The sequence below is a fragment of the Anopheles arabiensis genome, chromosome 3 (assembly GCF_016920715.1).
Source record: "Anopheles arabiensis isolate DONGOLA chromosome 3, AaraD3, whole genome shotgun sequence".
In the NCBI taxonomy this organism is placed as follows: Eukaryota; Metazoa; Arthropoda; class Insecta; order Diptera; family Culicidae; genus Anopheles; species Anopheles arabiensis.
The window spans coordinates 81171063-81183268 of record NC_053518.1 but is presented as its reverse complement, the minus strand read 5'-3'; the positions used below and the strand labels follow the sequence as shown (position 1 = coordinate 81183268).

The window sequence follows — 12206 nt, the reverse complement described above, 5'->3', positions numbered from 1 at the left end:
ATTTGCGGTCTTGGCTTGTTTGAGGCCGGGAAGAGGCACGCTTCGGTATGGTATTGAACCGGTATGAAGTGAGAGAAAAACAAATTTTATCAGGAAAAATAATCAAATTACTAACCACACCACACACACAGACACAAAAAGGCTTGAAATGATGGGAAGTGCAAGCCACTACACTCTCATCTCCGCTGAGTGCGTACCGAATGACATTCTGGAGTTCCGGATCCGGACTTTGAATACCAATTTTTGTACATTAAACCGATCCAACGTCCTATCCGGGCCCCCATGTCCCCCATCATGCTCGCTTTCCCTCGCGCACTCAACAGCAAATTAAATAATCACAGCCTTAAAACGTTTGTAATTGGTACCAATTAAATATTTAACCGAATGATCATTGTGTCAATTATCGCGATCAACAGGCGACATCCGCCAATCCATTCAGCTGCTGTGGTTCAGTTTTTTTTCATTTCTTTTTTTTATTTTTTGTTTTTAATTCGATTATAGAAGAAACAAATCGAGGGAAACGCTATCCAGTGCAGTGTGGCTATGGGGACCAAACTCGCCATAAAGTCAGTTCCTCGTATCACGCACGGCTGTTTGGTTTGGTATCGACGGTTTGGTACGGTGTGGCAGCGATGGTGGCGGTGGGGCATGAAATTATATCATTAAATTTCGATGATTTGTGCATGAATCATTGATAAGGGGTGGCACAAACATTAATGATGAGGCGAGGGGACAGTTTGCATATATCTCTGACTGCACACGGCACAGTGCATTCGATGTTGGTGCTGTTATGGATGCATTTTGCACTCGGATTTTTTGTTGCACATGTTCTAAATAAGCTAATACGTCCAATTGACTATGTGAAGTTATGGTAAAATGTTTGTTTATCGATTTGTTTATGATTACGATGAACTAAAACCATAACCAAATTTTGAATGCCTAAACTGGTTGATTAAATGAATGAGTGAAAGTGAATTAAATTTCAGTAAAATATTTTTACGAAATTTAAAAAAGGGATCAGTAATCAAAATGCTTTCAATTGGTACAGCATGAAAAATTAAATTTGTTGAAATAGTATCACAGGCTACTTTTGACAGAATATTGCTGTTAATTATTGATTAATTTACACATCACTCAAGCGAGCAAAAAGAATGAAATATAATAACAAATCGGATCACAAAATTCAGTTCTAAGAATCTTTTCCAATTAGAAAGAAGACACACAAACTGTGAACGAATTCTGCTACTAACGTTGTCCTTTCAAAAGCTGAGTTTACCTATAATAATCGGCCTTAATACGGAATAGCGTTTTAAAATCCTTAAGCTATTCGTCAACTACATTGCTTGTGACAATACTTTGATGTGAACAAAAGATTAAAGTGGAAGTACTAAAATATCCGCTTCAATGTTAATCATGTATAATGTACAGTAAATAAGGTTGTAATTTATTCTCCGTAGCTTCTAAGTCACATCGAAATAATGTTGTTGTTGTTTGGTTTGTTTAAAGAGACTTTGAGCATTTGAGCTTCATTCGTCGCTTGCACATCGAAATAAGGAAATTATAAAAAAAACCTTTTCAACTAGCAAGATTAACACACAAACGCAATCGAATTTTGCCACCAATGTTGTTCTAGTATTTTGGATTTTTTTAAATATTAATAGACTATTCTTAAAGTTTTATTTAAATCAATAACTACACCAACTATACTTCTATGCTTAAATACAGTTTGATAGTTCCTACATCAGAAGAATGATTTCGAGTTAAATTGGTGTTGAAGGCCAAGTACCTTGCATGACACTGTTTAACTTCCTGGGCATTTCGACCTGATAAGTGCCTCGTGAAAAACTTACATTGTAAGCAATTGCTTTAAATTAAAAACCCTTAACGATAAGACAAATTGAACCTGTCTTTGTCTGTACTCGCATGTGTCATTCCATAGCAAATCAACATACAACGCACCGCTCCATAAATTCAGCAAGTGTCATCCAACGGGTCTGTCGGTAACTATCAGTACCCCGTTCGGTGCGGGCTGTACCTCCCCCCCAATCAAGCACATACATTTTAAACGCATAAACGCAACAAACCCCCCAAGGACGGCTCGGCCTCGTTCCGCTCCGCGCATTGGCCCTACCGTGGCGCACGCCAGGGCCATCGCGTTTTGCAGAAATCGGTCGGCTCATTTCGTATTCGCCACCGCCACCGGCACGCCCAAGGATGGCCCCAAGGAGGCACCGGTAGGGTAGGTGGTTTCGGTTGGTATGTCGTTTTTAATTTCCACTCCAAACATATTTCCAAGCCGAGTGATAAGCGTGCTTAAATGGCTTGTAATGGCCGTGCGTACGATTGCGAATTGCAGCAAAACAGCCTTAAACTCCGTGTCCGCTGCTCGCGATGTGCTTTAATCCAAGACGTGTCGAAGTCGATGTGCCGAAGTTATCGCTTAAACAATGCCGACTGCACTGCTGCGATACGTTTGCAAAATCAATTAACTCGAGCGCGCTGAAATCAAGCCGTCTTCGCGCTCGGGCAGGGAATCAAATTCCAATTGCTCTTGCTCTCCGCTCCGCTCAAGCTCGACGGGAGGCGACGTCCAGGCCGACTAATGAAATTATAATCATCCTCCGGTGGCGGGGAGAGGGGGGGGGGTGTTGGGAAACGCTGCACTTCGCGAAAACATAACTTATCAATTGGCACTTTTGCTCTGGCCAACACCGAACGACACGGGCAACCGCATCCGCCAACATATCATTTGCGACTCGGAATCCGTCGAACGATTAAACGAGATGATTGCTTGGGCTGTTGGGTAGGTTGTGTGAGTGTGGATGAAGGAAGAGGAGTCGACGACACTTGGCGAGGAAGTTTGTGGTTTGCTTCGTCTTGTTGTGATCGAAAGGTTGATCGAAAAGTGTCCATCGCTTAAATGCTACATTAAAGCCCGTAATTGGATGATAGCTCTCAAGAACAATTCTTAAGATAAAATAAGTCTTTTTGAGTTAATTTCAGTGAAGTTGACATCGTTTGAGACATTTCTCTCGTTTAGGGATTATTGAATGATTTGCCATTTTGTTGAATTACATCAAAGAAGCTCGAGATTGCATTGAAAACGTCTAAAATAATAACAAAAACAATGACATGAGAGCTTTCCATCTTCTTCGATTTTTGGATAATTTGTAATAAATAAATTATTTCTATTTATTTTTCTACCTTGAGGACATCTTGAACATACCCCAAGCATGTGCATCCTCCCTGCAATAATACATTTTATGCTACCCAGCATACACATCCTCCCCGATGCTGGCAAACGACGATCCCACTCCATCGGTTAGCGTAAGAATTTCTGCGCTAATTAACCGTTTGCGCTGAACGCTGTTAAAGGAAATGTTCTTTTTTCCACTTTGCCTCTCTCTCTCGTCTTGTTCGACTCAATCGATTCCTTCCCGACCTGTCGTGCCAAGTCGTCCGTGCCAAGGGTAGCAATCAGAAACCAATTTTCCTTCAGACGCCTTAATTATATGCTAGTGCAAGCGCATGCTCTCCTCAACCTGGCCGCCTTCCAATGTCCTTCCAAATCAAGCTAAACCCACCACAGATACAACTCTTCCTCGCTACATTGATCCTCTTTGTGTCCAGCAAAATTTGTCCACCCGAGATATGGCGCGTTTTTTTGTCTGGTCCTCTCTCTCTCTCTCTCTCACTCGATTCAATAATTTCGATGACGTTCAATCGAACCTATATTATAATCAACACGCATCGCTGCGGCCTCACAGCCGTAATATGATGTTTAAAGTGCCGTAAAATATTATTGATCTATAATTACTTTATTTGATTATCGGGTGTCGATCGCAGGACCGATCGCAAGGGGCTCCATCCGCGCTCGACTGCATCCGAATGTGCTGCGTAAAGCATTATTAGCACATTTAAGAAAATTGCACCCTAATCGGCCGCGGTTGCTGCTGATTCACACACACACACCCCGTAAACAGGCCGGGCAGCAGCGGGTTCATGCATTGCGGGTCGGACAGACGGCGGCGGAGTAGCGGTTACGTGCCGCCACCTAGGTGCGAACCGAGTCCGGTGTGTAAAAGGTGTCAATTGGATGCTTCTTTCTGCGGGACGAAATCACTGTTACGCATTTGACACGGTTAGTTGGCGCGGGTTCGATAATCGATCGTCAACGATGTAACGAGTTGCTTTGAAGGATGTGGGAAGGCGAAGGTAAAATTAGACGCCTAGCGGAGTATTGCTATAACTGATAGAAGAAAAATAAAAATATGTCCTTCGTGGAGTTTTAATAATTACATCCAAAAGATGTAAGAAAGGTTATTTTTGTTACATTCAATTCCTTCCTAGAGTGTTGGTAAAGGTAATAGCAATGAAACTGCTACTTTTGTTTTTGAAAATAACAATATAAAGTTAAAATGTGTATTTGAGACTACGATCTCACGGTACTAAAGTTGCTCATAAAAGGTTTTCAATTTACTATTACTTCCTGAGAACATGTCATGAGAATCATGGGATAATCACCATCGAAAACAACGCAGATATCCGTGGTAGCTTGAAGTTAATTACTGATACCCAATGAAAGCCGAACGCGAAGTACAGGTGTTAGAGTCTCACCTCTCATCATCACAGTAGAGCTCGTGACGCTGACAATATTTTATTTCAGTCGGAATTTCTTATGACTATGTTCGTGACATTTTGCAGAACTGATCACAGTAAAAAAATCATAACAAAGTGACTGACCAAGCACGTTGGTTGCTAAAATGTCACAAAGCATGTATTGGTCACATCAACTGTTTGAGTATCACCTCTGATCATCGCAATTGAGTACGTGACGCTGACATGGATTTTGTTTCAGTCAGATTTTTTTATGACATTGACAGTGACATATTGCAGCACTGTGTAGAAGCCTTAAAGATGTTAGGAGATCTATTATTTCTTGCAAAAATCGGTCATTATGACGAAAATGTATCATGTGGAGATCAAATTATTTCCCTTTTCATGAACGTAGCAAATCACGCGATGCACATGAAAAGGATTAAACTCGTGATACAAGAGTTAATTGCATTTTAGAATTAGGAGTTCTGCATTTTGAACAAATTAGTACACAGTATTACAGTAGTTTGATAGATTCAAGACATGAGAACCGTGGCTATAAGACGCCTAGTTACTCATTATAGATCCCGTGCTCGCGTAAATGTCAGCTATTAAAGACGTTTACGTTTGACAGTTGTCCATCTATAAAAGACATGTGTCGTACATATAACAAACTCGCATTGGAAGTGAATAACTTCATCCAGCTACAGTACAACCGCTTGATCGACTCATGGCTTTAATAGACTATAAAGCATAGACAAGCTCAACATGCAATTCTTTCCCCCAATGCTGTCCGCGTCCATGGGAGTCTATTAAATCACTGGCCCACACCGCTAATTACACAGCTAAACCACGTTTTTATACGCTCCTTACGCGTGACAGATGTTTCATACTTCTCCGCTAATCAACTCCGCATATGTCCGCAGTGTGGACCCGCGTGGAGTCCTCCACTTACCGCGCTCACCTGTGCCGGCAGGATCATCCAGCTCCGTGAGAAAACTAAAACCACCACCCATACCGAACCGCACACCAGAACGTCAGTCGGCCGGCGGGCGTACAGGTCGTAATTTATATCGATTTTCTCATGTTTAATTTATATCGCGTCAATTGCCAGGCCGGACCGTCGAAAAAAAAAAACATAACCAACCACGCTCCATCCAAAAACGAATAAACCGAGCAGGAAGAATCGCCTCATTTGGTGACATCGTGCTGGGCTGCACGCTCAAACGGGGGAATGGAAGAAAGGGCGGTCGGCGTGAGATCTATCTCCCACCGAACCACACGCGCTCGATGGGGGCATCTCTTCGGCAAATCTCCTGGGGACATAACTTCATCAGCTCGACCGCGTCAGTTTCCCTGCGGTTCATAACTTTGATCAACTCCGGGGAGAGTTGCAGTTCCTTTCGTGGTTGCAGCAACACAGACTCTCCACCTGGCCAGTGCTTTGGGGCGTCTGTAGACTGTGTTTTTTTACCCACTAGTGCTGCTTCCTCATCGTCCAAGCAAAGCCAAAGGTGGCAATGAGGTCTCGGGGGAGAACGGCACGCTCGACTTCAAGAAGCCGTTGCGTCTCACGCGATCTGTCCGCAATGGTAAAGGCGCCCCCAAAAAGGGACCTCAGGCTGAATGCGTTCATGTGTATATGAATGTGTGAGTGTATATGTGTGTGTGTGTGTGTGTAATAAATTAATTTTAATTACATCAACTATCCGCTAAGTCAATTAAGAGTTGTAAATAATTTATTTACCCGCCGGTCATGCGACACGCAAAACGGGTACGAACTGCCGGGGATTTGTGTATCTGCAACTGTACCCCAACTGCGGGAGACAGCGGACGCTTTGCAGGTTCAGGCTCGAGAGACGGGACTAGTTAGGGGCTTGGCTCGCTGATCGGCATGCTTTTGGGAATGTAAAGTCGGCTTAATTACGAGCCTTTCGAATCCTCTTGGTCAATATTGGTTTTTGGCTTCGGAAGTTATGCTCTCCTGGCGTGAAGGGATTACATTCTAATAAATTACGAACCTATTACATGCGCGTAATTATGACTCATGAATGTAAATAACCTCTGTAAGTGCTCATTATTAACTGGACGGTGAGGTGTGCGCTGGACGGAGGGACGCGCCTTGGACGTGGATTGTTGCAGTGATGGATTTTGGTGAATTGGATGATGATATCATGTAAAACTCTAAGTTTTGGTGTTTTGATTGCAAGTGCAGTGGAAAATGCGAGTGAATGCAGCAATCAACAACACTTTTTGGTACACGACATTAAAGCGTACAGATGCAGGAACTGTATACATTTCTGTTGTAATAATTTAACACTCGCTTGCTAAACACAACAGAACAATAAAATAGGAAATACATCGATGGACATCCATGTGACTATTTTTCATACGTTTATTACACACTACTAACATTCCAATGAGATTTTGCTCACAAAACGTGAGTGAAAGAAATAACTTAACGAATGCACCGTTGAATTGGTTCAATATTAAGGTTCCTTGTTAACGCAGTATCTTACTAGAAAGAATATTTATCATTTTGTTGTATCATTGCACTTTTCATTGCACTCATTGCACACCAAATTTGTTTTTAATTTTGAACCTTGAAGAACAACAATATTTGAACTTATTTTTAATATTTTTGGATATTAACTGTGTCAAAGTTCAGACACAAGTAGTTCATATTTCTATACGATATATTTTTATTTTCATTCAAAATGTAAGCCAACCAACGGCTTGTTCTATTCCAATAAAAATCAACCTCTCGTATGAAGAAGAGCTTGACTTTTACAACGATTGATACTAATGAGTAAAGAATGTTGGTGAAGCCAGTTAAAGCCAGGTATCCAGTTAAAAATTTAGTGTTTTATTTGTTATCCATTTTTGTTGGACAGATATACCATAAATTTTAAATGTACCAACTCCCTGTTTTTGAACTTGACGACACTCCATGCGTGCTACTGTACTATGTACTACCTCAACACATAGGAAGAAGAAATTGTAGTAATAACTCTTATGCTGTGCATTATGGGCAGAAAATTATATAAATATTGGCTTGTGCTTCCATAACTTCCGAATGCTTACAAAGATACATAGGTTTTGCACTTGCAAACGACGAACGATTATGCACGGAGATGCTATCTGCCAGCACATAAATCCCGTCCAATTAGAAACGCCACCGTTTGCGGTGAATGGAAATCGATGTCGCTACAAAACGGAACGGTCATCAACAACTCATGAGCGCCTAAGATAAGCCCATTTAACGGCGCGCCAAGAACAAACCCCCCGAAGACACTGCCACTGACTCCTCTGGTTCCCTTCCAATGCCGTCCATCTGTCAACTGTCACTATCTCCGGGAGCCGATTCCATCGTACCCATCGTGCCCACCCAGGCCCACCCGGGGGTTGCTGTAAAAGGACACGCACAGACAAAATGCCGCCAGCAGTACCGAAGCGACAGCCGACACAAGCACCAGCCCGCCGTGCACAATTAAAACCGGAACGGAATTATGCATTACCCGTGCTCCATTGCTGGAACTCCAACGGTCCTCCGCCAAAGCGCGACAACTTCCCCTCCGGACAGATCAATCAAAATTGTCAAGCCTACATAAATTTGATTGCCTTTCCGATAATTTCGTCCACCGAAGGTTCCCCCCTGTTTATTGCGACAATCGCGAAAAATCTGCCAACCGCAACCACGGAGCACCCGTAGCCACGAACACGACACCTGCAGGCGTGTGAAAGAAGCAATAAATTATTCCTCCACACTTCCCCCATGTATGCAACGGCACACTGCAACCAATGCACCGGACCATAAAGAGAGAGAACGCGGCGTGACGAAGCGTAACGAACTACAGCAGCAGCAGGAGCTTCGGCAGCAGTTGCAGTGGCAACGCGCGCACTTAACAACGTGCCAGTTCCCTTTCTGCTGCGCTCTGAAGCCCTTCACAGCACTTCCAGGCGCGCCATGTTGGGCAAGGGCAAGATGTACATTTCGGATGTAAATAGAATCGATATATCCGGGGGAGGTTAACCCCTTCACTGCCCTAGACATCCTCTAGGCCGGTTGTGGTTTCTTATCACGACGACACGATCTCCCCGGCACGAAAGGGAAGAACACTTTGTTAGATGTCGCCCAAAGCACCGGCACGTCTGTGCCACGGACTCATTCTCATACCCTTAGAACCCTCGCTTGTTCAGCGAGAGCTGAATCTCAATTTTGCTACATCAGCTTTACCACCATACCGACCATATAAGGATTTGGTGCACGATCCGACAAGATATGAGTTTGTTGCCGTTAATTTCATAATTTGCCGCTTTTGCGTGGTTTTTTTTTTTACTTTACGACCGCTTGTTGTTCATCACGATGGAGTACACCACTATCTATACAGTACTCCAAATCGGGATGCTTCATTCAGCATTAAGTGATGGTTTTGTATGTTTAGTTTTTATTTAGCCGCAGCGAATTGAGCGATTCGCAGCCTACGTTACATTACATACAAGTTCCGACAGATGATTGATGGGTTGGTTAGGTTACCGTTTCGCTTGGAGTCTTTATAAGGGGAACAGATGCATGCTTTTCCATCTAGATACCTCATGCCGGAGATAGTATAGCATGAGTCCGCGCGATTTGATCATATTTTGTTGTCCTCTTTATTGGCGATCATTATTGACTTGTTTGGGGGGAGTTTGATCTCTTACTTCAAATTGCTATTATTATGTATAAATATGTTGATATGGTGATAGTATAATAAGAAAGTAAGATAAGCAACTTAAGCAACTTCACTCGAGTTCGAGGCTATGAAATTGTGGTAAATGAGTAAGTTGACAAGCGCCAAGCTTCTGATGAAGCTAACCATGTATCTAGCAGTCTTTGCTATAAAGTTTTGTTATGAAGTAGTATTTTTATAGCAAATCGAGTTTTCCACTTTTTTTTTAATAATAATCTAAACACTAGAATGAGTCAAAATATCCCTAATGCTTCACATTATTTCAATGATGTGAAAAATTATGCTTTTGAATAAATTTTGGTTAAATTATATTGATTCTTATTAGACTCTTAAATACTTAAACATGATGTCTAGTACTATTTGAAACCTAAAGTTTTAGATGGAGCGTTGTTTTAATACCATATTCTAATATGAACCAACCAACTGATTTTAATATGAATAGATGGAACATTCCACATTCGATGTCTAGGATTTGTTTTCTTCGTCTGAAAGAAACCCGAAATGATGAACTTAAAATTACAAATAATAAAACTAGCAAAGTGTTAAGTCAAATAACAAGAAAAAATAAAAATTTTTGGCAAACATTATGCTGCTATTTCATCACGCAATTCTTCTGGTCATTGAGAAAATCACGGCCAACATGTAAAAATCATGTAAAAGGGCAACAAACGACGAATGGTATAGCCTTTTCGTTTTGCCGAGAGATGACGCTAGTATTTTTTTTATAGTAGATCTAGATTTCGAATAAATTTTAAGCAAAGTATAGCCTTCGCCTAGATGCAGAAGTTTAAATAGTAACGCAGATATATGCCATAATAGTTAATACACAACAAGTACTCAAGACAAAAAATGTACTTAAATTGCAGTGCATTCTACCTGGTTAGTGTAAACCCACAAACTGTCCTCAGATGGCTTTTAAAGCTCTGGTCCTCCAATCACTTTATGATTTTTTGTTGTTGTTTTGTTTGAAAACAGTACACTAAATTAAAAATAAATCTCTTCCTCATCAACCATAGGAGGATACGACGGTGCACACGGTGCTGCACATTAATTTACTGCCCTTTACTGCCCGAGCGTAGCCCCACAATTTCCAGCTCATAATGATGACTAAATGCAGCTACTGGAAAATGGAACCACCGGGGTGCGACACGCGAGACGAGAAACATAATTTATAAACTTCCATTCACCCGCCACACCACTGCGTAAGCACAGCACTACACTAGCATATGTTTTTGTACGTATGGGTGTGCGTGCGCGTGTGTGTGCCAAATGAGGTTTGTTAACGCGTGTGCGCTTGTCATCATAGAATCGAGCCCATTACTCAACGACAGCCAACCGTCATAAGTTATGCGAACTGTTGCCGGCGTGCACTGCGTACCGCGGAGCCGGCAATTCATTGCATTCCGTTTGTCAACTGCACAATCGAATCGTTCGCGGTGCCACCTGTCCAGCCGCTCGTCTTTCGCGCTCTCTGTTCTCTGCGCTACTGATCGATCGGAAGGAAATCCATTGGCGGTCGTTGAATCGAAGCTCGAACCCAACGTCATTTTATTGCCCCGACTCTTTTTTTTTCGACTCTGTCTATCGGAAGTCAGTGGAAACCAAAAACCGGAATCGCATCAATCGCTAACACAGACACACACATGGTAGGGTAGGGATTTTTCTTTTTGCTTCGGAAACAAAGCTCCATCCGGATTTTGGGTTTTGTTTTTTGAGCGGTGAGGCAAGTTGGGAAGCAATTTAAGTTACGCAAGCGAGAATAAAAACTAGCAGAAAGGTTACGCGAATGACGTATTCAACACCTTCCGTTTGGTTAAAGCTTCTGACATGCAAGGGAGAGAGTACGGAACCGGAATGCGGGGGGCTTTTTATGGATTGATATTTTTGTGTACATTTCAATCCTTCCCATGTTTCCCTCTTCTCTCTACCGTTGATCGATGTCGCTTCACCGAAACGTGTCCACATAAACAACATCGATACCGTTATACTACCGCATGGGCGCTGGTGAAGAGGGCGTAAATGGGGAAAAAGGAACGAGCGGTGGCCGAATTGTGCCCGCCTCGTATCCTCGTATCGCGCGGTATAATTTATTCATAAGCGGCAGCACGATTTATGGGACGGCTGTTTGATTTTGTAATTAATAAAGTTGTGAAAAATTATCACCGCCATACCCCCCGCTACGTCCCCGCTTCATGATTACCGCTTTTTTGTATTGAATTGCACATGAGCATGTGTGTGTGTGTGTTTTATGATGGTTTTAACATAAATGTATGCACCTCAAGAGTTGCGGTGCGGTTATTAAGCTGAGTTTTTTTAAAGGGAAGACCGCGAAACTCGCCACATGCTGCCTTAAGCGTGACTTAAGAAGACAGACAGAAAAGATTATAAATAAATTGCCTCCATATCGGGAATGGACAATTGTCATTCGGTTTTGGTACGGAAGATGAATGGACAATGATTTTCGGGAGACGTTGAGATTGCTTCGAAGGAATTAATAGCGCCAAAGAACATTAACTTATAACGGTATACGTGCTTCAATTGAGATTTCTTTCTTCATGAGTGAACAGTTCTTGGATTTTCAATACATTTACAATGCTCTACTAAGGGTAGTTCTTTGTATGGTTGTATGCTAACAGTGGTAGCGATTTTTTTCCTAAAGAATATGTTCTTCGGTACATCTTGTGTTAGATTCAAGTTCTACATGGACGTTCTGGACAATTTTATACACACATTTTTACAATAAATAGATTCCATCAATGTTAAGAGCCGAGCTTCTCCGACAGACCACGCAAAGGATTACAGGGTCGTAGCGGAGGAGAAACAAACAGCGAACCTTCCGACAGTATATTTGATACTTTACCTACTAGCCAGTGCTTCCCG

The 12206-nt window shown here is 42.2% G+C and overlaps 1 protein-coding gene across 4 annotated transcripts in view; it reads left to right on the top strand.

The window, feature by feature from the left end:
• LOC120902959 (bcl-2-related ovarian killer protein) overlaps nucleotides 1–12206 on the top strand; it is a 48149-nt gene that overhangs the window by 19372 nt on the left and 16571 nt on the right. The window lies entirely within an intron of this gene.